The sequence below is a fragment of the Antedon bifida genome, chromosome 1 (assembly GCF_963402885.1).
Source record: "Antedon bifida chromosome 1, ecAntBifi1.1, whole genome shotgun sequence".
Lineage (NCBI taxonomy): Eukaryota > Metazoa > Echinodermata > Crinoidea > Comatulida > Antedonidae > Antedon > Antedon bifida.
Window position 1 is genome coordinate 11,659,221 of NC_136226.1, and position 18,242 is coordinate 11,677,462.

The following is an 18,242-nucleotide window of genomic DNA, read 5'->3' on the forward strand; positions in this document are numbered from 1 at the left end:
TAATAAATAAATAATAAAATTTGTTTGGTTACTAATGAATAAAAGAAGTGAAAACAGGCTAAAGCCCAAACAGACAGTAAAATGTATCATATATATATAGTTTAAAATTGGGGCTTGGTTTGTCTGTTTAGCATCTGAGCAATTTGGAATGAATTTTACCTCTCATGGCAATGGCCATACTGATGAATTGTTAGATTCTGTCTATCTTTATGTCAACTTAAATTTAACTTTTTACATCTAAGCCCTCCCTCTGGAGAGCACGGGCTATTGTCGGTTTATACAGTTAAGCTAGGCACGAAATAGACTAATTCTCATTAAAATGTAATTATTAGGGTCAAATGTCAAAACACTTTCAATCGCATTCAGTACATTATTTCTATAAGAGTAAACAGAAACATGGGTGTTTTGGAGTATTTTGACACCAAATTCCCTTATGTATTCCTATCGATCACCAAGATTTCTATACAATTTTGGTATAAAATATGACCAGATCAATGGTTCAAAGGTCAAAATAGAAGGTTTCTAAAGGAATTTGGTATTTTTCTTTCATTAAAGTGAATAGAAAGTTGGGCATTCTGAATAATTTGGGACAACTTTGAAGTCCCTACGGCCAGTCGTTGATGAGATATTGAGATAATCCAAATTTATGGTCAAAGGTCAAAACAGGCATTTCCGACCATTTTTTGTTAAACTTTTCCATTACAGTGAATATAAATGTGGGTCTTCTGAGTATTTTGACACCAATTTCGCTTGTGTACTCCTATCGATCACCAAGATGTCTATAAAATTAAAATATGTCTAGGTCAATAGTTCAAAGGTCAAAATAGAAGGTTTCTAAAGGAATTTGGTATTTTTCTTTCATTAAAGTGAATAGAAAGTTGGGCATTCTGAATAATTTGGGACAACTTTGACGTCTCTACGGCCAGTCGTTGATGAGATATTGAGATAATCCAAATTTAGGGTCAAAGGTCAAAACAGGCATTTCTGACCATTTTTTGTTAAACTTTTCCATTACAGTGAATATAAATATGGGTCTTCTGAGTATTTTGACACCAAGATTGTTTACTTACACCTACTGGTTGTCAACATATGGTAAATAATTTTAAGATGGCCGCCATTTTGAAAAATGGCCCAATCGGGTAGAAGCACAACGGGGAAACCCGGGGACTTTTAGTATGTTGTTTCAGACAACATTAGGGACCTATCCTGAAAAATTCAGCTTTAGCATATTTATTTCTACCTCAAAGTCTAATACTCCTGGACTAAAAGTGTTTAATGAACGGAAGGCGCTAAGTAATTACGGTGACAGTTAAACACAATCTATTTCGCTTTCCTATCCTGATATATAAAATCTGGTGTCCTCCGAATCTGAAATAAAAGGAAGAAATATTGAATCCTAGCCCTCACAAACATTATGTTAAGTTAGGCCTATTGATTAAAACAATATTGAGTTGAATACAACAAATTCTTACAACATTCAATTAAGTCAGGATTCCCATTCACATATTGACAGGCATATTGTTTACCACCACACAGTTCTTCACAATCTAGACCGTCTGTAACTCTTTCCAATCCTAAAAGAAAACACTAATTAATTAACTCATCTGTATCGCAAGTTTTGAATTGTGCGTATTGATTACCTTTAAAATCAATAATATATACACTTGAACTTTTAAATAAAATCTCGCCAGAGGGATCCATGTTAGTAATAGGTATGGTATTGATAATACAAATGTTATTTAAATATTTATTTATTGTAATAATGACGATAATTAACCGTATCATGATGACGCAATAATCAGTGACGATGTAGATTATTATTACGAAATGTGAAAACCACCGTGAAAAACTTACCTTCGGTCATTGCTACAATTAGTATTGCAAACAAAACAGCTCGAAACATTTTAGAAACTGACGTGAATAACTGAATATTCTACGGAGAAAATAGAGACAACGGGTAACTAATATTTGCTAATAATAATAAATAATAACGCTAACTATTTATATAATTGGCGGAGCCAAAATGAGGGTAGAAGATTAGACCACGTTTGTCAGTATAAAAAGTAAAACAAGTATTCCTTTGAATAACACTCATTTATAGGTACATTATTGTAAACTTAGGCCCTTTTATTGTTTAACGCTTTATGCGCGTTGTGCAGTGTTGTCTAAATTATGGGTATGTGTCTCCTCCGTCAGGAAAAATCATGGCGTCACCACGAACAAATTACCTGGTAAAGAAATACTCGAATCTCAGCCTGGCCTGGCAAACATGAAAAAGTTTCTCAAAAAAGGATACGCCTATATTATTATCTGAAGACTTAAGCCAACTATAAATTCTAACATAAAATAAAACCCTCTAAAGCACCCAGCAGTAATGCCGAAGTAATAATAATAATGATGATAAAATCTATATAAATAATGAAACAACAATGTCCCTTTGTGGGACAACGTGGATATTGTTATCAAGTGAAAATATGTTCATAAATAAATAAATAAATAAATAAAATGAAACGGTAAAGAAAAGAATGCGACAGCAAAAAAAGGTTTGGCTACTTACAAATCAATTCTGTTGAAACGTTGTGAACTTTTCACGGTGGTGACAGAACGCAAACTATAATGTTATGAAGAGTATGGCACGATTTATAGTAGTTAACTACAAGTTTGTTTTAGATGATAATAGCTTAATAAAGCAATATTTAAATTCGCACATTAACATTTTGTTAAATAACATTGCTTTCTGTGACATTTAGATATTCGGTTGATCTTTTGTCCAATTGTCGATCTTATTAATATTAATGCTTATATATTTGATAATAAATTTGGTAAACATGTCCATATAAAATATTCTATTATATGGGTTCTCGTACCAATGCATTTTACCACTCTGTTTTTTTACCCTATATTGAATTGACTGATTTGTGCCTTTTTGGTTCCTCTAAGGTTTTCCCTGCCTTATTTAATGTATTTTGCTGTTAACTTGTTTTTGTCTGCACCAGAAGGAGAGTACTCGCATAGTGACTTGTTACTTTTCTACAATCCGCCAGACTGGTGTTTCTTGTGTTTGTATTTTTTTATTGTATTATATGTTTTATATGTCTTCTGGAAAATAAATGAATTGAATTGAATTGAATCTATTTCATTAAATTTATTATGAATCTAATCATTTCTGTGACATTTAAATTTGTCTATGACGTAATGGGTTTTTTTCACATTAACATTTTGTTAAATAACATTGCTTTCTGTGACATTTAACTATTCGCTTGATCTTTTGTCCATTTGTCGATGTTATTAATAATAATGCTTATATATTTGATAATAAATGATAATAAATTTGGTAATTAAAGTGTATTTGTGAATCTAATAATTTCTGTGACCTTTAAATTTGTCTATTATATCTAATTTTAACTTAATGGTTTTTTAAAATGATAAATGAAAAGAAAAGTGGATTTGATATATCGTGACTTCTTTCTTTACCTTCTATGAAGACAATTTGTTAACCCACACCTCTTAATCGATGACCATCACGTAATTCTGGATATTCGTCTTCATGCAACGGACGATGATAACATTTGTGAGTTTTGAGAATTGATTTACTCACATAACCATGTCAGAGCAGCACCATGAATTCAATCATTTAAGCTTGTTTCCCTGACCAATCGTCACGACGCGACAGATAATGCGTCGTGATTGGTCAAATCACTTACGTTGCGCTTGCATTGCGTCCTAGAGTGTGAACCAAGCTCAATCGCAAGCGCAAAGTACTGATAATGACTGGGGTAATAATGACTTAGAGAGCTTGCTTGTATGCGCTATGTAAGAATGAACTATTATTATTATTATCAAGTGGTTTGACTAATTGAAATCGAAGTGTCGCTTGTCATTGGTTGATGCGTTGCGTCTACGTCTATGCTTTGCGTCACTAGGGGCGGGACGCTTAAGACATAGATCGCGTGTTATAAAGTCTGTGAAAACCTACGTATACGTATAAGTATCCGTGTCACAATACGTATACGGTCCGGATACGTTTGAGTGTCCTATAGCTTTTTTCATTTGGGCAACATTGAATTTACAGCTTTGTTCATTTGGGCAAAATCAAACCTAGGTTCATCGCATTAGCGCATCTAGCCTACAGTCAACATTTTTTACTTCTTTGTTGTACATTTTTATACTTAAAATCTGTGTATAAGTTTTGCTGTTAAAATGTGTGTGTCGCTAATTTCAACGAATAAATCTTAAACGTGTGAAATGAAATCTAAACGCATTGGAAATCGGTATCTGTAATAAATTACCATTCCTTAACAATCCAGTAACATCTAAGTATCTACATGAACATTCTAGAATATGATGTTTTTATTTAAGAAACCATTTATAATTAATATAAGAACAATCAGGAACATTCCAGAAGTGCTATAGAAACTGTAATCCAATAGAATAAGAAGTATAAGGAATGATCTAGAAGGTTATCAACATATTGTATATAAGGGGAAGTATGACAATTGTAAGGAGGGAGAAGGATTTTTTTATTGAAGCATTTATTTTGAAGAAGGTTGGATATTAGATTGTAAAAGTTATTGTGAAGCTGTTGTTTAAAGTGCTTACTGGATTGTTGAAAGTTGAAGTTGATTGGAATTAAAGCTTTGTTTTTTTAGTTATTTTACAACTTTGTGGATTTTGTGTGTATACTTTTATGTCACAAGGGAGTTCCTAAAGTATTTTCAACCGCTCGGAAACATACGTAAAGGGAGTTCGTGACAGTATCACGTACGGTATTGATGTCACGCTATACACCTAATGTGTGTGACGTAGTTTACTTTAACATTTTAATACTGCAAAATCTACAGTCGCTTACATTAACATTTTGTTTGTTAAATCGTATATATTTGATAGTTAATAACTGCAATATCTGAATACGTTTGAATTAAATTGGTTAAATCGTAATAAATTAATATTCTATATTGTCTATTTGTCATTAATCGTATCTTTTGCTAATGATATTAACTCAATATTCCCTTAACAATGGTTATACGGTTATATATGACCTTTGTGGCCTTTAAATTAAACAATTACACATATACATATTTTTTTTATTGTCAACATATGATACAATAATATGCAAAGAAGAAGTACAGTAAATGTTATCGCTCGCCCCTTGGTCACTTATTACTTTGTTTCACGTTACTCGAATTGGAATTAATTAGGCCCTCTTTGGACAACGGAAGCCCCAGTGCAGTGGGATCGATAGAGGATCTCCTTAAAGCCCCCTTCCCTACGTTTTTTAGATCTAATTTAAGATCACAAACTATATTTAATGTAAAAATAATACTATATGGTCCTATTGCGATAACTTTTTTCGTCTTTAAACGGTTAAAAATGTGAAAAATAAGTTGATTCTAATAATTTTAGCGGCCCGCTATAAATCCCAAAATGCATTGCGCGCGGATTGATATTTTTGTTTTTCCACTGTAATTCGCCCACTTTTCGATCGATCGTGAGGCCAAAACAAATCGAAGACTCCTAACTTTTCAGCGAAAATACCGGGTTTTCCCCAATTTGTATCAACGGAGTCTGGCAAAAATAGAAAGACAATTAATGCAGCAACTATACAACGTCAGGCTAGGTATATAGCTAGCTTACGATGTTCGTACGTTACCGATGTTTACCAGCTAGGCCTACAAAACTAAGCCTAGCTAGGCTAGGCCTAAGACCGTCCACGAGAGGTCGATCGCCGCGAGCTACTTAGGTAGTGCATTGTTTCTCACTTTTTATCATAATTTACCATAAAACGTACATTTAAGACAAGGAATGACATAGTTTAATGTTTTTAAAGTGATATATATGTATTATTTTCCAAAAAACGTCTAAAATTGCAGGGAAGGGGTCTTTAAGCTCTTTTTACACTATCAAACTTTATGTGACAAAAAAATGTGATGTGCCAACATATGGTAGTGATATGCTCAAATATAGTAGTGATATGACTTCATAATGTCTTTATACGGGCACATCATATTTTGTTGTCACATAAAGTTTGATAGTCTAGACATGGCTTTATACTACTCTACTTGTAAAGAAAGAGAGAAACCTTAGCACAATTCTAAAGATAGATAATAGAGTTATAATAACGTTATAAGAAATCTGTGAGAACGAAAAATCGTCCCTGACTGAAGCGTTGGGTCTACTTACTAAACAAACCTTTCCTATTCTGTTGAAATGATGTTAATAACAACGTTGCTATTGTCAATTCACAACATTACTGCAATTTATATGTAGTACGTCATTGGCTTACATCAACATTTGTTTGTTAAATGGTATACATTTAATACACAGAAACAATCTTGATTGGTTCAGGTCGTAAACTCAAGCAGTTTAATTATGTTCTTATTACTTATTTAGGTCAGCCTATTGTTACGGGCTCGCTCGTTAGGCTGAAACCAACAATAATAACATAACAAAACACGTTGTAGTTGTCGTCCATCTTTATTCATCTCCCCTCTTTCTCTCTAGAGGGCTCACTTCCGTGTGACAAACCCATCACACTGTTCAACGTAAGACTTATTTCAAATATTTGGGGATTTCTATTAATTTTATGTAAATGTTTCCGGGAACCAGTCGCAAAATCCGTTGTAAAGAAAGCTTGTAGAAATAGTATATTTGGCGTCAATCTTCTTTTATTTTGGTTGGTTTCATGGAATTAGTCAAGAGTTTAAAAAAAATAATCACTTTTCAAGGCAATTTGATCTCTTCAAGAAACTATGACATGCCATTGGTTATCTAATGTAAAAGATATTTTAAATAAAACAAATTGTATAGACAAATGTAATCAAGAACCATCTATTATTGGTAAGGGTATTTTCGGAGGGTTATGCGAGATGCAATATTATACAAATGTTAATGAGTGAAATGGTACAAATGATTTCAAGAGGTGAGAGATGAAATTCTGTTTTCACGAGCCGACAGCCGAGTGAATTGAAATTTAATATTTCACCGAAGTTATTTGTAACATTACACAATTACAAAACATTCATTATATTATGTCAAAATTGACTATGGAGACAACATTGGAGAGAATTTCAATTTATCCAGTGCTTCTGTGTGAGTAGCAGTGGCTGATCTAGATTTTCCTTTCAGATACCTCTCTACATTTTCACTACGATATCTTTATTCGCTGTGTACAAGTCCTGCCTTAATACAGTCTTTTCATACTTTAAAAGTCACCAGCCTTTATTCCGGGTGTTAACATTGATATCCATTGCCTTCAAGGCTCTTTTACATGCATATTTGAAACGCAAAAATGGACGTCCTTTGGATCTTTTGCAATTCGCTCTCACCGTACAGCACAACCTTTGTATCATCCATTTTTCTGACATGAACAAGCCATCGTAGTCTTAGCTGTCGAATTAATGTAAACATTGAAGGAATGCTGATACCCCTGTTCTGATATTTAAGATAGTCCGTAGACAGCGGAGGTGAAATACATTTAGTTTCTTTTCTTGTCTAGCATAGGTTGTCCACGATTCAGCTCCATACAAGAGGACACTAATGACAAATGCTATATACACTTCGATCTTCACAGCCATATTATATTTTTGTTTTCCCAAACAGACAACTGAACTGAAGCTCTTCCGATTCGAATGTTTAATTCGCAATCAAGCGAGTTATAAGTTATAACTGAACCAATTTAAGAAAATTTACTAACATTTTCATTAAAAAAAATGTTAATTCTAATTCTGTCTTTTCCCTTTTTTTAAATCATACAAACAATCTGAAGCTAATTTAAGTGGTATTCTGGTCTAAATTAGTACATATCACTTTAGAAAAATGTAACACTAATTGAGTGCCACTGTGCCATTGTGGCTGTAGGCCCTAATGCAAAAATAATAGATGTAATGGGTATGGCGTTGTTGGATTTCACGAGTTAAAAGGGACTTTTATATTTGAGTGTGCGTTGTAGTCGACTGCTACTCGTCGACAGATATAGGAACGTTTAGATTAAGTAGATATTTACGTTGACGTGCCAGTGAACGTATGACGGAATGAACTTGGGATCCGACCTTTTAATCTCTAGTAGCGCTCGTCCGTGGAACTATTCCACAGCGCTGAGTCGGTGGTCAGGCTAAGTGTGTAGCTTAGACCGACTAGTAGATTCTTCATTTTCTGAATGAAGGCTGACGTTCTAGTGATATGACCCAGGCCAACCTGTATTATTAAAAGCTTTAATTAAAATAACCACAGTTTGCAAGTATAATTGACTGAAATTCAATTTACTACATTCTGGTACTCATGTCAGAAAGTGCCTTAGACCAAGTTGAGCCACCTTATTTTCTATGCATGATGTAATTCATGTTTCTCCTTATTTGGATGGCCTTATATATTTTGAAATGGGGCCAAAAACAGATTTCGGCGTAAATTGAATGTGACCAGTGAGGACATATACCCTCCCTGCAATTTGTAGCTCCGGATGACGTGTCAGACAAGAGATACAATTTTCATGAATTCTACGATTTCTTTACATACAGTAACTACATTTAATTTAGTGGTCCGTATTTGCCTTTCATTGCTGCGCATGCGTCGGCTGAAACAATATCCAGGATACAGTACCGACAATCTGGCGCATGAATGACACGTTGATGCAACGTATACTTTACAGAGATGTCATGGTCATGGCTTTACAACACGTAGTTGTTATGATAGGTATGTTGAGAGGACATCTTGGTTACAGTGATGTCTTTTTCAACAATTTTATACTTGTATTGAATGTTGTATGAAGTGTAACACATAGTAATTTACAACATGGTAGTATGTGCGTATATTCCTTTATTTTAAAGACATTAACTATAACTAAATAGGATTGTTTATGTCGTGAGGTATTATATTTTGAGAGTCAGGTGGTATTGTTAGTGCACGTGCAAGTGCATGCAAATAAAATGCAAATGTTATGGAAATGAGGAAAAGGTATTTTGCCTAACACTTTATATTATAGCATTAATTAGCGATCGTTATTCTACTTTTCCACAGAACCAGACTTTCATTATCCTCACAAATAAAATCTTACGCCATCTGGACCTGAAAAAAAAAGAATGATATAAATAGATACATTTCGTTGAATATAAAAATAGAAAGGCGATAAAATACTATATAAACTACTATTTACTACTGTAAAATGTTGCTACATAAGAATTCACCGGGAAAAATTTTTATTTTTTATTTTTGTTTGTCTTAATGCTAGCTGTGTACGTGTGATTAGACTAATTTCACTACAACCATGTGTATGCGAATTTGGTGTATGTTTTTTTAACCAGCTTTTCAACTAACAATAGTTTCAGTTGACTAACCATATAACAGCAACGCCAAAAAGAAACGGGTGAATTTGAAAGGAAATTGTTTTTTTTAAACTACTCGTATCAAAAAACCTGCACATTAAATCAAATTATGTTTTAAAATTACAAATCACAAAATTATAACTCTTGCCACTTGTATAAAAATGAATTTTTTTGGACAGGAGTTCTCGACAAAATTTCAGTTGTTACTTGTTACTTTAGACTGCTCGCCTGGTTTCAACTAAGTTGGCCGTTAGTGGCTATATCCATTTTAGTTTTTGTTTATTTTCGGATCGGACCGCGCGTGTGAAAGTACAGTAGTTAAAAAATAAAAATTATACTGCAAATTAATAAAGATCAAATTAAATATACGCCATAAAGCATCGGAGTATATTGTGGGAAATAGTATTATACAATTACATAGGTAGATCTGATGACGATGACATTTTGTTTAAAATCGGGTGAAATCCAGATAGCCGAGTTTTATTGAGTAAGCTGGCAGGAATAACTGTTGCAATGTGCCCATGTTGCAAGCCGTCTAAAACGTCTTCCTTCTTGGACCGAAACGGCCCACTCTGTCGCGGAAATTAGTTTCTAAAGATGTTTAAACTAAATAATGTATTAATTATACCAATTAGGATGGTATTTATTTGAATAAACGCCCAACACCTCCCCAATAAAACATCACTTTGAATAATAATCACATTTATACACATAATATTGTATTATATTTATAATAACACAATTATATTATTTGTAGTAGAATTCATCATTTTGTTATTCTTTTTCATATATTAAAGGATTTTATTTGATTATAAATGTTACCATATTATTAAAACTCAAAAATTAAACATATCCCTTGAATAAGCACCTCCCTCAAATGAACTCCGCCTCCCCATCTCCGCCCTATAAGGGCCGTACCAAACAATAAACACACTTTAAAATGTTATTGATCATCTAAGACACTGTGAAACAGAGTAAGTTTAGTTTTACGAATGTCAAGCACTTCAATAATGGTAACCGACCGAAAACGTCCTTCTAAAACCTTTGCTATAGGCCTACTTGCTAGCGATTAACTTAAGATTTTTATAAGCACTTTACTTACAATTGCCTTCCTATAAAAAATGACCGGGCTAATAATGCTATGTAAAGCGCCTTTGAGCATGATTACTCATGAAAAGGGAGCTATATAAATGTGGTATTATTATTATTACTATAAAAGTACAATACTTGGCAAATCTTGTGAGTAATAGCTGAATATAAGCATTTCTTACCAGTACACAAAATTTGGTTGTTCTCGAACGAACACGTTTCATCGGAATTACATGGATTTGAATCACACTCGCCTATGGCTGACGTTTGACCAAATCCTGAAAGTAACATTAAATTCAATCTCTTCATTATATCTGGCGGCTAACAAATTCTGACGATGTAAATGATGATGGCAACTGTAGGCATGTCAAGTAATCCGAACACAGGGCAGTGACTTCTCAAAAAGGCCGACACCTTTCATTTCTTTTAATTTCATTTGATATAATTTGATTTTGTGATAATATTCTTGTTATTATATATATATTATTTTGGGAAAAAACTACTTTTTGCATACATCTTTTCTCTCTCATTTTAGATTAGTAGCACTAGGCCTATTTTAATTTCCACAAGGTTTCAGATGTGAGGCAAATAAGTGTTTATAGCATGAATTTGTTTTGCACTGTTGTGGTTTTAACGTGTATTATGTTTTAAATTAAATATTTAAATTAAAGGCAAGTATTCATTGGTTGAGTTTTATTTTGCAGAAACTCTAATTGTTATTACTGAGACTATATGGAATGGCAATTAAGATTTAACCCTTTACTTGCTCCTTTCACAGCTTCCATGTAGGCCTATCAGAATCAGAGATTAGTAGATCTTCCTCAATACTAAATCAATCCTGATTATACAATATATAAGAAACCATAATTGTCATAATATCATCATATTAAGATTGTAATCTGAATCATTCCCCGTTTTACGAATAACAAAAAAAAATCTTACCTTCAGTCACTGGCATAATGACTGACATAATTAGTATTGTAAAGAGTAAAGCTCGGAACATTTTGATAGCTGATATTAAATAACTGAATATTCTACGACAAAAAAAATAAGGGATAACATATTTGAAAACAAAACCTACAAAATAGAATATGTATAAAAATTAAAATAAAAAATAGCATCAACATAAATCTCCTGGCAACGCATTCAATCGCCCTTGCCACTAGGTCAATGGGGCTTTTTAGGACATCTCCAATTCCTATAATTATACAGTAATTTATTTCATCTTTCTCAAGTGAGATATGAATGGACCTTAATTAGGCCTAGTTCTAAAAAAAGACAGAGAAGAGTGTGTGTAATTCCACTCTTCTCTGAAAAAACGAATTTACCCTGAACATGGATCGGTACGGTAGTAATTATTACTCTAACTAGAAAGAGAGAAACCAGGCTCTAATGAACTAGAGATATTATAGGGAGCTATAATATATCTATGAATGAACCAATGCTAAATAATAGTACAGTAATATTAATGATAAGAAGTGTGGGAGAACGAAAGATCATCCCGATTTAAGCGACTTGAAAACAAACCTTTCCTGTTGAAACGATTTTAACACCTCAGTACTGATACCGGTATCAACCTTTGCAATATATACATTCGCTTACATTAACATTTTGTTTGTTAAATCGTATACACTAATAGTTCTGTAATATCTGAATTCATTTGAATTAAATTTGTTATATCGTATACATAAATATTCTATATTGTGTATTTGTCATTAATATAAACTTTTGCTAATGATAATAGTTGCCAAAATTTACATAAGAACAAAATCAAACATAAATTCTTTTTTGTAAAAGTCAATATTTCCTTAACAATGGTTATATTGTTATATGTGACTTTATGCGACCTTTAAATTGAACAATTATACATATAAATATGTGTTTATTGTCAACCTATGATATGATATGAAGAAGTTGAATTTTATCGCTCAACCGATTCTGTAACCGTTACTAATTGTTCAACGTTGCGCAGTTATCAAGATACTGTCTGTCATCGGTCACCAGTGACGAAAGTTATGAAGATACTGTCTGTCATTGGTCACCAGTGACGAAAGTTATCAAGATACTGTCTGTCATTGGTCACCAGTGACGAAAGTTATCAAGATACTGTCTGTCATTGGTCACCAGTGACGAAAGTTATCTAGATACTGTCTGTCATTGGTCACCAGTGACGAAAGTTATCAAGTATTATCAAGTTGTCATGTGTATTAAATTTGTAAACTAGGACGGGTCATGCTCAAATTATAAACCCCAAAGCACGTCTGGGAGAAGAGAGTCTATGAAAACATTTGCTGATAATACAAAATACCAAATTATAACAACATAATCTATACCACATGTTAATTATGAAATGACAAGTAATATCTTTGACAAATTTTGTAAACTATTCTTAACAATTGCATGGAAAGAACGCGATGAAATTTATAATACTTTTAATTACTTGATTGATTTTTGTACTATATATTTAAATATACAGTAGGATATTTATACAGTTTTTACTTTAATTTGTACTTTAATTTCAGTATTGTTTTTTTTTTCCTTTTTAAATCCCTTGTACTTTTATTTTTATTGTAATCAATTAAGTGTTTACTATTATCTGTGTACTATTATATTATTTTGTTGCACATCTCTAGTGGATAGTGCCTCTGTTAAATAAAGTTATTATTGTTATTATTATTACTAGAGGGTTCGCTCGCTTCGCTCGCGCACCCTCTAGTGGGTGTACCCGAATGGTCCTCGAAAACATGACCAACGCCTCTGGAAATTGAAGCCCGGGTGACACCTATGCATATGACTGATGAGTAATGTATGTTTATTTTATGATGTTTCATGGTGGTCCATAAATTAGGTACGCCAAAAATATCGCTTCCAGGGTAATATAGCAAATTAGAGTTTTAAAAATGTACGAATAGAGAACAATATAGGATAATTATTATATTCGGTCTTGTGTGTGTGAGATTTGAACCTGTACTGAAAATAAGTTTGATAAGATGCGAAATGTATACCAATTATGATTGATTACGTCCCCTGTCAGTAATGATGTATGGACACTTGACAGCAATCGGTGGTTAGGAATTAGTAAAATTACTAAAACAAATTGTATTTCACGTAAAGTAAAGACCTTTATAATTGATATTTGAATATCTAAAACAAATAAATTGTAGTTCACGATTCAGTTGAATCACTAAAATCACATTGTAGTTCACATAAAAGTAAAGGCCTTCAATAAAAGTTAAATTACTAAAACAAATTGTAGTTCACGTAAAGTAAATGCCTTTAATCAATATAATTGATTAGTTGAATATCTAAAACAAATTAATTTCAGTAGTTCACGATACCTTGAACCACTAAAATATGTTTTTATTTAATATTGAATGGCGCCACCAACGGCCATTTTGCCGGAAGTGACGTACCCGGAAGCCAGTTGAACAACAGCGCGAGTGTGTGAAAATAACCCTGTGATATCCACAAATTTCGATAGGTAACGCTAAATTTTGTCGTTGTAAAAGACAAAAGTGGAACAATAGCGTCGATGTGAAAACTAATGTTATCAAATCTACGTTTCGCGGTACATCTGAGATAGATAAGGTAGGTATCCAAGTCGGAGATTTGTACCGAAGTTTTTGCATTGTGCTCGCCTATGTCAGAATTAACCATAATTTATATATAGATTACAGTATTATATAGATGCATGTAGACAGTAATCTGTAAAATCTTGTTCAATAAATTAGCGTTTTTTGTAATAAATATTTCTTGTTTACATTTCCACCTTTGGCCAGCAACACCCACAAACATTACTGTGGGTTACTCATTAGACCTTTTAAAACTGATGAGAACCTGTAAACCTGAATGCCATATTTCATGTATATCCTTCCTTTTGGTAGGCCAACAAATTAAAACTTTTAGCTAAAAAAGATACACTATTTGAATTTCATCATGCATTTTACAAACTTACTACGCCAAATGAAGCAATAGATGATGGTACATTGTGTTATGCTTGTCCTAAGGTACGCACTTTTATTATTAATAATTTGTTTAAATTACAACTACCTGGTTGCATGTTATGCTAATTGCTTTTATTTAAAGTAAATTGATTTTAATTACATGTAGAATTTTTTTCTTAGGGTAAAGGAACAAAAGTTATTTCCATGGATGCAAATTTTGGTCTTATTAGAAGGAGGAAGGCAGGAACAAGTTTGGAGCCACCAAGGTACAAAACAAATTTTTTCTTGGAAGACGAAGAATCCAATCAATTTGTCGAAAACTACAATGACAATGACTGTAAACATGTAAACAGTACACAACATGTGCCATACTATTTATAGAGTACTGTTAATTAACACCATCAATATTTCTGTAATAATGTTGTTACTTACATTTATCTCATTACTAATTTATTCAACCGAAGTTGAGTTTATTGCTTAGGACTTGTAGATCATAAACTCATCACCAGCGAATAGAATTGCCATTGGAGTTACCGAATCATACACGTCAACATAACCGTTTCTTCTTCAATTTTAACCTTCTTCAATTTTAAGGAGCAAACTTCATAGTTGAAGGCTACTGCTCCATTAAGGGTCCCATTGTGACATCGGCAGCCAACTACGGCGCCAATTCGTCTGTCCACGACAGTGTGTGTGTATGAACGTTTTATTAGTTACGCACCCTTGCGCGAAGACGACGACCGGCAGTATATCTCTCTCCCTTCTATGTCTCGTGGCGCGGGGCCCTTCTGAATTGCTTGGCTTGGGTGATGGCCTAGCCTTCCTAGCTAGGGCCTCGCATTTGAACGCCGCTTTTAACACAGCCATTTTAACCCAATAAAAATTGTTTTTCATTAAACAATTAAAATAGAAGTTCAAATATTATTTAGAGTTTTGAAAATTCCACGTTAAAGTGTAATTTAAACTGTATATTTAAGGTTATATATACATTATTTCTAGTCGTTATCCGTAAACGGGAAAATGACAACTTATGACAACTTTGTCGTTCTCAAAAAGTTAAGACGACGGAATTTCATGCTAAGCTCCGCCCACTTTGTTAAAGCTCATGCATAAATTATTCATGAGCACCGTCCTATGGCTTCCTGTCGTGTTTCGTCCCTATTGTATGTATATTGTTAATTTGTCATGAAAGTGGACAAATGTTGTCATATTTGGAGATACAGCACCGAGAATCGGGTGATTTCAGTTTGGTTATCATTAGTGATTTAATTAAGTTGTGATATTTAAAAAAAAACTCGAATAACAAAATAATAGTGTGTACATCTCTTTATTTCATACAAGAGGAGAGGATAACCTAAAATGTTATTATACTATTTGAACTTATGGTATGGAGTTGTTTATAAATTAATGGAAATAATTAAAACCTTTTCCTTATCCATTGGGGAGAAAAATAAAGTTTGTATGTTAACCATTACGTTGATAGTTGTATATATGGTAGCAGTCATATAAACAGAACCACAACATTGAATATTTCTTGTATTCTATATTTTGCTTCCCTATCCTCCAATATAAAATCTTGTGCGCGTGTTTTCTGAAGAAGAAAAAAACAACACAATAATGATAGCACTGAATGAACGCTATAACATGATTTGATATGTAAATAGTAATATACAGTATAGTAGGTGATAAAAACAATAGACCTATATGACTACAAAGGCTTACGGCATAAAATCTGGCCATTAGGCTCAACCGAGCACGTAAAATTTGGTCCACATGTTGAATTTTGACACAGTGTTGGGTCAGTTCTTCCAAATCCTAAAAATTAAACATTAACACAATTATAAAAATGAAGTGTTACTATCATACTTTCCAATCCTCAAATTGAGGAACCGAATACAATCTCTCCACCTTACATCACAAGTTTTAATAAAAATTAATAATTGTTAGCGATTTCTAGAAAGGAATACATAGACACAAATAAAGTACTTCGTATATATATTGATTGATTGATCACTTTATTTCAGAATAAGTATTCCATATATAGAACAAATAACAAGGCCATATAGATGGCTGCAGTCGCGTGCTCAAGTTAGTGTTTACCGACCGACCGACCAACCGACCGACATAGTGAGCTTACTAAAATAGGATTTTCTCCCATTTAGTGAAGAGATTTGAAGATCGTAACAGATAGTTCGTAGCACACCTAACAAGATCATTTTCACTATATTTAAAACTCTTATTCTTAAACCATAGACGCACTTGCGTACATGCAAGTATATATGTATATATGTAGAAAATGTTGCATTTATTGTTTAAAAATAATAATATTTATAAAATCTATAAACCTCGATGGTGCGTATAATCCTGTAAAGCAGAGATAGAATCTCATCGAGAACCATCTACTCATCCCCTGCGCACTGTTACAGTATTACGAGTAAAAATAGAAACAGTATGCAGGCATTTACCTTCAGGAATCACCGACACAATTAGTATTACAAACAGTAAAGCTTGAAACATGGTAGATGATGTTAAATAGATGAATAATCTATGACAAATAAGACATGGTAATAACAATTTATATTGGACACAGTAAATAACATCCAGAAATATATACAGTAGGCCTATATATACAATACAATATTGCCACAATAGCCAACTTTCGAACTTAATAATATGGGTGAAACTCCCCGATTCATGAACTGTATATGGCATTGTCTGTTCAGTTAGTATATTCTATACAAATTACAGTATGTAATACAATTTCACATAATGTATAACATGCGGTGCTTGTATTATGTTAAGGGTTAGGTTACGCTTATGTTGTCACAGGCGTCACATGTGATACATGTATCACAGAATCATATGATGCAGAATAATAGATACAGTGATATCGAGAGTCGGCCAGTAAAACAGTGCCGTAGGCCTAATATAATGTGAAACGGTGAACGAGAAAATATGTATAGGCCTATAAGAGTAAACGAATCAGTCCCATAAAGGTTTGTGTACTTACCTTTCGAATGCAAACGATAACTAATCTGTGTTATAATGTATTTGTCAAACGAACATTTGTTTGCTATAAAATACATACATAATATTTTACTATTTATTTATTATGAAATTTGCAAAATCTACATAACTATTTATATTTTAATTTTAAAGTCAATATAGCAATTTCCTTAACAATGTTCTGTGACCTTTGAATTTGATTATGATTGAATAACATGAACCTATAAATGAAATCTAATTTATAGATAAATGGTAATAACATGGTTTATATAAGTTTAATGATCTGTTTCATGTACCATAAATAAGTTTACAAATACAAATTGCATTATGGTAATATGGAACATATGTTGTAAATGACATTTATGTTTAATTTGATGGTAATATAATTGGCAATAATTGGTAATAAATATGAATTTTACACAATAGAGATTAGATTAGATTATAGTAATATTGAACTTGTTTTATTGTCTATCTCTTAATAATATTAATTTATTTGATGATAAATTGATAATTGACAAAAACCTACATAAATACAGATATACAATGTAGATTGATAATAAATGTGTAAATATCTATATTAAATATACGTAACACTTGCTTATTATTATGTTATTAAGTGTTACATGTTTATGAGTGGTACACTGACAGGGTGACTGTCGACCTTACCAGAAAGAGCAGCTTTCGTTAAAAGTGTTTGTACGTGTACACAAACACCGATATACAGTATTGTGCAACTTTTCCCCCTGCAATCATTAAGAACCAGTAGGCCCTACAGATCACTAAAAAGTTACCCATGCATAATTAACGTAATGTCAATCAGTGTTTAATCGTATTGTGTTGTTTGAAATTATTCTTTTGGTATAGGCCTACGTAGACCTATCTAATG

At 32.7% G+C, this 18,242-nt stretch overlaps 3 long non-coding RNA genes across 3 annotated transcripts; all 3 read right to left on the reverse strand.

Moving 5' to 3' along the window:
* Positions 1 to 1,270: 1,270 nt before the first annotated feature.
* On the reverse strand, positions 1,271 to 2,645 carry LOC144836195 (uncharacterized). Its single transcript, XR_013611154.1, has 4 exons — positions 2,558 to 2,645; positions 1,855 to 1,933; positions 1,473 to 1,574; positions 1,271 to 1,368 (listed from the first exon to the last, which is right to left on the reverse strand). It is a non-coding gene; the product is annotated as an uncharacterized LOC144836195 (long non-coding RNA).
* A 6,183-nt stretch (positions 2,646 to 8,828) lies between these two features.
* LOC144836259 (uncharacterized) lies at positions 8,829 to 11,471 on the reverse strand. The gene is made up of 3 exons (XR_013611166.1): positions 11,349 to 11,471; positions 10,589 to 10,684; positions 8,829 to 9,060 (listed from the first exon to the last, which is right to left on the reverse strand). It is a non-coding gene; the product is annotated as an uncharacterized LOC144836259 (long non-coding RNA).
* Positions 11,472 to 15,710: 4,239 nt separating this feature from the next.
* LOC144858652 (uncharacterized) lies at positions 15,711 to 17,375 on the reverse strand. The gene is made up of 4 exons (XR_013616650.1): positions 17,361 to 17,375; positions 16,816 to 16,895; positions 16,073 to 16,165; positions 15,711 to 15,941 (listed from the first exon to the last, which is right to left on the reverse strand). It is a non-coding gene; the product is annotated as an uncharacterized LOC144858652 (long non-coding RNA).
* Between the last annotated feature and the right edge of the window lie 867 nt (positions 17,376 to 18,242).